At 50.9% G+C, this 8,796-nt stretch overlaps 1 long non-coding RNA gene across 1 annotated transcript; it reads left to right on the plus strand.

The window, feature by feature from the left end:
• The first annotated feature begins 344 nt into the window (after positions 1–344).
• LOC141987158 (uncharacterized) lies at positions 345–5,914 on the plus strand. The gene is made up of 3 exons (XR_012639456.1): positions 345–497; positions 1,033–1,271; positions 3,464–5,914. It is a non-coding gene; the product is annotated as an uncharacterized LOC141987158 (long non-coding RNA).
• Positions 5,915–8,796: the final 2,882 nt, after the last annotated feature.

Genomic DNA, 8,796 nt, shown 5'->3' on the forward strand with positions numbered 1-8,796 from the left:
CCCAGCGCTGCTTGCAGGGCTGCCCAAGTGAGAGCGAGGTGAATAGTTTGCCCTGCGCTAGCTGACAGCAGTGCAGGTGCCAGGTGCATGGGAAGGAAGGGCCTCACCAGGAGACGGAGGGGCATGAGCATCTTGGGCTGCACATCAATCTCCAGGGTTCATTTCACTTTGAATACTGGTGCTCGAGCGCTCGGATTTGGCCCCGTGGCCCCGTGCCAGTCTGGGATCAGTGGCACATTCCCTGTGACTCGTTGGCTACTGTGGGTCCATCCCAGGCTGCTTTCTCAGCAGCCGATGCCAACACCCATCTCCCTCTGACTGCACAGCCTGAAGGTGACGTCACAGCTCAGGGAAGGCACCAGCCGGCAGCGAGAGAACTGAAATTGCCTGCTGGCGCATTGAACAATTATCCCAAGGGACCGCACAGCGAGGTTTCCAGCTCCCCCTCACCCCCGCTGTGGGGGAGAACGGATGAGTTCGGTTCCCCGCTAGTGGAAGTGAGTCAGTGTCACCCACCCACGCAGGATCCTTTCTGTGCCTGTTGCCTGAGGGGCCCCGTGGCGCTGGGGTTTTGTTGCCTCCCTCGTCACACAGCCTCACGGCTCGGAAGGGGTATAATTAAGGAGGATCTAATTTAGATCTAGCACAAACTCCCCTGAACCTTCTTTGGGCCCCTGCCTGTCAGCACGGCCATTGCCAGCGAGAGCAGCTGGGTGTCTCTCTGTGCTGCTCTATTCAGAGTCCTCACCATGCGCTTTGAGGGCTGTCATCCAGTGTCAGGATCAAACCACGGAGTCAACCTGTGGAGGAGGCAGAAGGAGGAGATGCAACAGGAAAACAGATAGTGACTCGGCGCTTGATCTTGGGAGCCTCGAGGATACGGGACTTGATTAATCAAGAATTAAAAAAGGGATAATATAACTGTGACGAAGCAGGGGGTTTTCTTGTTGTTTTCAATGGTTTGCATGCAGAAGGGGTGGGACTCAGTTTCCCTGGGTGTTACTGGTTTAACGAGGGAGTTTGTTGTTACAGATGGCCAGCGAACGGCCTGGAGAATGGAGACCTCAGCGACTGGTGATACTGGTGACTGGGAGGCCCAGCTCGGGAGTCACAGCCGGTTCTGGCCAGTGAGAGGACAATGGGCTGCGGACCCCGGTGACCTGATCAGCCAGTTCCAGACAGAGGGGAACAAAGGACAGATGAGAGGAGAGGCTGAGAGGAGAGGAGGCCCAGGTGACCTGTTTACCTGGAACAGAAGACAAAGGACAGAGGTGGGGCTTGGGGGACGGTGATATCAGATGCCCAGCTGGAAGTGGGGGAGGTTCTGGGCTGGAAGGGGAGAGCAGCCAGAGCCCACCTGGATGCAGGACAGACCTAGATGTGCTGTGCGGAGGGAGGCCAGGCCTGAGGCCTGGAGAGTTTCCTGTGCTGGGTTCAGACGCTCAATAAACCCTCCTGTTTTACGCTGGCTGAGAGTCGCTTTGGTCTAGAGAACAGGGTGGCATTATTCCCTCTGGGAGCAAAGGCCCCAGGGGTCCAGAGCGAGTGGACTCCCTGAGGGGGCCCATGGTGAGAGAAGGCTGAAGGCTCAGAGAGGTGCGGTTCCAGGTGGTGGAGCGGACCCCCGAGAAGGGCTGTTGCACTGAAGGGGGTTCCTCCCAGGGACCGTACAGAGCTGAGAGAGAGCACGAGTCTTGGGAGTCCGTGACAATAATTAATGCCAATCAACATGGGTTTATGGAAAATAGATCCTGTCAAACGAACGTGATAACTTGTAATTGGAGGATTGGGCCAAAAGAAATCTGATGAGGTTCAATAAGGATAAGTGCAGGGTCCTGCACTTAGGATGGAAGAATCCAATGCACCGCTACAGACTAGGGACCGAATGGCTAGGCAGCAGTTCTGCGGAAAAGGACCTAGGGGTGACAGTGGACGAGAAGCTGGATATGAGTCAGCAGTGTGCCCTTGTTGCCAAGAAGGCCAATGGCATTTTGGGATGTATAAGTAGGGGCATAGCGAGCAGATCGAGGGACGTGATCGTTCCCCTCTATTCGACACTGGTGAGGCCTCATCTGGAGTACTGTGTCCAGTTTTGGGCCCCACACTACAAGAAGGATGTGGATAAATTGGAGAGAGTCCAGTGAAGGGCAACAAAAATGATTAGGGGTCTAGAGCACATGACTTATGAAGAGAGGCTGAGGGAGCTGGGATTGTTTAGTCTGCAGAAGAGAAGAATGAGGGGGGATTTGATAGCTGCTTTCAACTACCTGAAAGGGGGTTCCAAAGAGGATGGCTCTAGACTGTTCTCAATGGTAGCAGATGACAGAACGAGGAGTAATGGTCTCAAGTTGCAATGGGGGAGGTTTAGATTGGATATTAGGAAAAACTTTTTCACTAAGAGGGTGGTGAAACACTGGAATGCGTTACCTAGGGAGGTGGTAGAATCTCCTTCCTTAGAGGTTTTTAAGGTCAGGCTTGACAAAGCCCTGGCTGGGATGATTTAACTGGGAATTGGTCCTGCTTCGAGCAGGGGGTTGGACTAGATGACCTTCTGGGGTCCCTTCCAACCCTGATATTCTATGATTCTATGATTCTATGAATTGCATCAAAACAATGTTTGGTTAATAAAGGTAATAGTGCTGACATAATTTACTTAGACTTCTGTATGTCCTTTGACTTGGACCACATGGCATTTTGATTAAAAAACTAGAATGATACAAAATTAACATGGCACTCATTACATGGATTAAAAACTGGATAACCGATAGGTCTCAAAATGTAACTCTTGATGAGGAATCATTATTGGGCAGGGGTGGTTCTAATAAGGTCTCACAGGGAACAGTTCTTGGCCCTTCACTGTTTAACATTTTTATCAGTGACCTGGAAGAAAACATAAAATCTTCACTGATAAAGTTTGCAGACAACACAGACATTGGGGGAGGGGAAATAATTAAGAGGACAGGTCTCTGATACAGAGTGGAGTGGATAATTTCAGAAAAGCAGATTTTGACTCCCTCAGGGAACTGATGGGGGAAAGGAGTCCAGGAGAGCTGGCTGTATTTTTAAAAAGCCTTATTGAGGGTGCAGGAACAAACCATCCCGATGTGCAAAAAGAATAGCAAATATGTCAGGCGACCAGCTTGGCTTAACAGTGAAATCTTCCATGAGCTTAAACACAAAAAGGAAGCTTACAAGAAGTGGAAACTTGGACAGATGACTAGCGAGGAGTATAAAAATATTGCTTGAGCATGCAGAGGTGTAATCAGGAAGGCCAAAACACAACCGGAGTTGCAGCTAGCAAGGGATGTGAAGGGGAACAAGAAGGATTTCTACAGCTATGTTAGCAACAAGAAGAAGGTCAGGGAAAGTGTGGGCCCCTTACTGAATGGGGGAGGCAACCTAGTGATAGAGGATGTGGAAAAAGCTGAAGTACTCAATGCTTTTTTTGCCTCGGTCTTCACAGACAAGGTCAGCTCCCAAACTGCTGCACTGGGCAGCACAGCAAGGGGAGGAGGTGAGCAGCCCCGACTGGTGAAAGAACAGGTCAAGGACTATTTAGAAAAGCTGGACATGCACAAGTCCATGGGTCCAGATCTAATGCATCCGAGGGTGCTGAGGGAGTTGGCTGATGTGATTGCAGAGCCAGTGGCCATTATCTTTGAAAACTCGTGACGATTGGGGGAGGTCCCAGACAACTGGAAAAAGCCAAATATAGTGCCCATCTTTAAAAAAGGGAAGAAGGAGAGCCTACAGCCTCACCTCAGTCCCTGGAAAAATCATGGAGCAGGTTCTCAGCGAAACCATTTTGAAGCACGTGGAGGAGAGGAAGGTGATCAGGAACAGTCAACATGGATTCACCAACGGCAAGTCATGCCTGACCAACCTGATTGGCTTGTATGATGAGATAACTGGCTCTGTGGATATGGGGCAAGCAGTGGATGTGATATATCTTGACTTTAGCAAAGCTTTTGGTACAGTCTCCCACAGTATTCTTGCCAGCAAGTTAAAAAAGTATGGATTGGATGAATGGACGATAAGGTGGATAGAAAGCTGGCTAGATTGTCAGGCTCAACGGGTAGCGATCAACGGCTCGATGTCTAGTTGGCAGCCGGTATCAAAGAAATCTGATGAGGTTCAACAAAGACAAGTGCAGAGTCCTGGACTTAGGAGGGAAGAATCCCACGCACCGCTACAGGCTGGGGACAGACTGGCTAAGCAGCAGTTCTGCAGAAAAGGACCTGGGGATTACAGTGGATGAGAAGCTGGTGTGACAAAGTTCTTCCTCTACCTTGTGGGTCTTGCGCTTACTGGCGGATTTGCTCACCTTGGAGCTTCACGGCAGCTCTCAGCTCGGCCGTTTTCATGAACCCACAGTCCAGGTCAACTCCTCCTGTGTCTGACCAGGGGTTGGGAGGATTTGGGGGGAACCCGGGTCCGCCCTCTACTACGGGTTCCAGCCCAGGGCCCTGTGGAATGCAGCTGTCGAGAGTGCCTCCTGGAACAGCTGTGCGACAGATACAACTCCCTGGGCTACTTCCCCATGGCCTCCTCCCAACACCTTCTTTATCCTCACCACAGGACCTTCCTCCTGGAGTCTGATAACGCTTGTACTCCTCAGTCCTCCAACAGTCCGCGTTCTCACTCTCCGCTCCTAGTGCCTCTTGCTCCCAGCTCCTCACACGCACACCACAAACTGAAGTGAGCTCCTTTTTAAAACCCAGGTGCCCTGATTAGCTTGCCTTAATTGATTCTAGCAGCTTCTTGATTGGCTGCAGGTGTTCTAATCAGCCTGTCTGTCTTAATTGTCTCCAGAAGGTTCCTGATTGTCCTGGAACCTTCCCTGTTACCTTTCCCAGGGAAAAGGGACCTACTTAACCTGGGACTAATATATCTGCCTTCTATTACTCTCCTGTAGCCATCTGGCCCGACCCTGTCACACTGGATATGAGTCAGCAGTGTGCCCTTGTTGCCAAGAAGGCTAACAGCATATTGGGCTACATTAGTAGGATCATTACGAGCAGATCGAGTGAAGTGATTATTCCCCCACATTCAGCACTGGTGAGGACACTGGAGTATTGAGTCCAGTTTTGGGCTCCCAACTACAGAAGGGATGTGGACAAATTGGAGAGTCCAGCGGAGGGCAACGAAAGTGATCAGGGGACTGGAGCACATGACTTACAAGGAGAAGCTGAGGGAACTGGGCTTGTTTAGTTTGCAGAAGAAAAGTTTGAGGGGGGATTTGTTTGCAGCCTTCAACTGCCTGAAGGGGGGTTCCAAAGAGGATGGAGCTTGGCTGTTCTCAGTGGTGTCAGATGACAGAACAAGGAGCAATGGTCTCAAGTTGCAGTGGGGGAGGTCTAGGTTGGATATTAAGAAACACTATTTCACTAGGAGGCTGGTGAAGCACTGGAATAGGTTCCATAGGGAGGTGGTGGAATCTCCATCCTTAGAGGTTTTTAAGGTCCGGCTTGACAAAACCCTGGCTGGGATGATTTAGTTGGTGTTGGTCCTGCTTTGAGCAGGGGGTTGGACTAGATGACCTCCTGAGGTCCCTTCCAACCCGAATCTTCTATGATTCTATGATTTGGTAGGCTGGGTGCTAGCAAACAGTATATGTTTTAATACAGCTACATGTAAATGTATACATCTAGGAAGCTGGGAGACTCGCTCCTGGGAAGCAGTGATTCTGAAAATATTTGGGAATCTTGGCAGATAATCAGCTGAACATGAGCTCCCAGTGCGATACTGGCCAAAAGAGCTGATTCAATTCTTCAAGGCATGAAGCGGGGAATCTCCAGTAGGAGTAGAGAGGTTGGTTTATCTTTGTATGTGGCACTGGTGTGATCACTGCTGGAATCCTGTGTCCAGTTCTGGTGCCCACCATTCAGGAAGGATGTTGATAAATTGGAGAGGGTTCGGAGAAGAGCCACGAGAAAGATTAAAGGATTTGAAAATATGAAACTACCGCGTACAGAATTAAATGGGGGCCTTCAGAACATGGTTTCCATTGGGAGGTTCTACTCTGGAGTCTGGGTGGCCAGGTGAGGCAGTGATGTGACACTGACCTCACCCCCATGGGCCTCAAAGAGTTCGTCTCCACTGCAGTGGGCAGTGAGGCTCCCAGCCTGGACAGAGGGACGCAAACGAGCGGGTCTGGAGCTAGCACGCTAAAAGAAGCAGTGTGGAGGTTGTGGCTCGGGCGCAGACTCAGTCTAGCCACCAGAGCCCAGATCCAGGGGTGGGGTGAGCTTGGGAACCTGAGTTGCCCTGTGGACGCTACTATTCTTACCGCGCCCGCAGGAGCCCCGCTAGCAGGAATCTGTGTGCCTGGGCTGGAAGGCAAGCTCCCTGCTGCAGTGTAGACGTAGCTGAAGGACCAGCTCTGATTTGTAATTGGTGAGGGCGGACTCTGACTCCTGTTTAGGCACTTTTGTCAAATGGCTTTTATCTAAAATCGAGGGGACTCAGGCTGCACAACCTGGGTCCAGATCTGGATCAACCCAAAGCTCTGCAGTGTTTGCACCTGGTGTTTGGTTGGGGCCCCTTCTTACTGAGCTGCTGGGGCCCCAAAGCACCTTGCAAACATACCAGGACAAGAGCTCTTAGCGTGTCTCACCTTCAAAGCACTTACTGGGAAACTGAGGCACGGAGAGAGCAAGTGGCTAGGTCAGGGCCACAAAGCAAGTCACTGGCAAAGCCAGAAATAGCTGAGGGGTCCCTGGACCCTGTCCCATACTAGCCCACTCGGCCAGACTGCCTCCTTTATAACTGTAGAGGGTTTGGGGGAGGCAGTTAGCAGGGGAGAAGGCTCTGGGTACACAGGAGGAGAGGTGGATGGCCTAGACGGTCAGAGAGAGGTTTCTGAGGACAGAGAAGCCTATTAGCACGAACAAAGGGCTAATGGCTGGGTTTGGAACAGTAGCTGCTGCTGCTATGAGCTGAATAGAGAATTCTGCCTGAATTATTCTTGAACAAAAGGCCAACACCACTCCCCAGCTCAATCACGCTCATTACAAAAGCATTCACTTATTGCAGCTTAGCCTGCTTGGGGGCGAAAACACAGCTATAAGTCCTGTTCTGCTTGCCAGTTGCGGGGTCACATCTGCAGCAGCGCCAGAAGCTAATCACCATAATCAGACTCCACCACATGGGGAATCTAATTGGCAGTGTTCAGAGCTGAACTCTTCTCAGGCCAACAGAAAAGGAGGGTTGAGCCCCTGTCACTCAGAAGCCAGTTTCCCTAAGAAGTGAAATAAGGTCTCAGGATTGACCTCAGATGATATCAAAGTGCTGAGTTATTGCTGGTCTCCATTCAGATAAGACACCAGCAAGGTGGCGTCAGCTGGCGGACGGTGCAGTCCCTTCCCAGCAGGGATGGACAGCAGCAGGCTGGCCACGGTATCTGAGCAGGACTTTGCTTAGTAGCTGAGTCTGCCTTCGTGTCTGCTTCGTAGCTGGGAGATGCAAGCACAGAGCTAAAGTGGGTTACAGAGGGCCACTGAGTAATGAGGACACAGATAGGCAAGGGCCGTGAGAGTGGCCAGGGACAACTAAGGGTGGAGACAATTCTGAGGGCTCTGAGCGAGAGAAGCTCAAGCCGCTTCCCCTGAACAGGACAATCTCTCAGTGGACATGCCCTGGCCCAGGCAGGCCCCAAGCTCCCAGATGCTGTCAGCATCTGGGATGAGATTGGGCAGGAGTGAAACACAAAGGGTTTGCCTGAACTCCGACGTCTCTCCTATGGAGCCCACGGAGCTCTACAGCATGGTGTGTGGAAGAGAGCAGTTCACAGTGGCTGCACGGACCGACAGGCCCTGGTGCTCCACAGGAAGACGGAAAAACTCCCTAATGCAGCTGGGCAATTGTGCAGTGCTGCCCCTGGGGGAAGAGGGATCCCTCCCTAACCCCTGCGCTGCGCCCACTAGTGGATGCCTTAAAACCACTGTAACGATGCTGGTTCTGGTGGGACCCAACTCAGAGTATCAGTTCAGGACAAATTGCTTCAAGCAGGACAGTTACAGCCCAAGGCTGGGGTTTTTCCACCTCTAAGGCACCAAACCAGCCAGACAGAGAGGACTTTGGTTTTATCTCACTGGCTAACCACAAGTCACACAAGCAATTCCCTTAGACACCCCAGTTTCCCAGTATCCCCACCAGCGCCACTCGTTATGGGGACAAATGGTTATGAAAACCAATACCCCAGTAAAAGAACAAAGGTTCTCTCAATCCCAAAGGACCAAGCCCCAGACCCAGGTCAATATACAGATCAGATCTTACCCACAAATCACACTGTTGCCAATCCTTTAGAATCTAAAATCTAAAGGTTTATTCTTAAAAGGAAAAAGATATTGATGAGAGCTAGAATTGGTTAAATGGAGTCAGTTACATACAGTAATGGCAAAGTTCTTGGTTCAGGCTTTTAGCAGTAATGGAATAAAATGCAGGTTCAAATCAAGTCTCTGGAGAACATCCCCAGCTGGGATGGGTCATCAGTCCTTTGTGTAGAGCTTCCATTATGTAGCAAAGTCCCTCCAGAGGTAAGAAGCAGGATTGAAGACAAGATGGAGGAGCTGCAGAAGCTTTTTATATTCTCTTGCCATGTTGTCTCTGCTTTCTTTGTCCCAAAGACAAGCTGTCCAGCACATGGCCTGGAAAAACCTCAGAGTTCTGTCCATGGGCAGGTCCTTGCACCTCTGGCTGAGTCCCAAGGTGTGTCTGCCTTCTCTCAATGGGTCAATTGTACAGCTGATGGTCCTTAATGGGCCATCAAGCAGGCTAGAACTACAGATAGTATAG

This window comes from Natator depressus, chromosome 5 (assembly GCF_965152275.1).
Source record: "Natator depressus isolate rNatDep1 chromosome 5, rNatDep2.hap1, whole genome shotgun sequence".
NCBI classification, from domain to species: Eukaryota; Metazoa; Chordata; order Testudines; family Cheloniidae; genus Natator; species Natator depressus.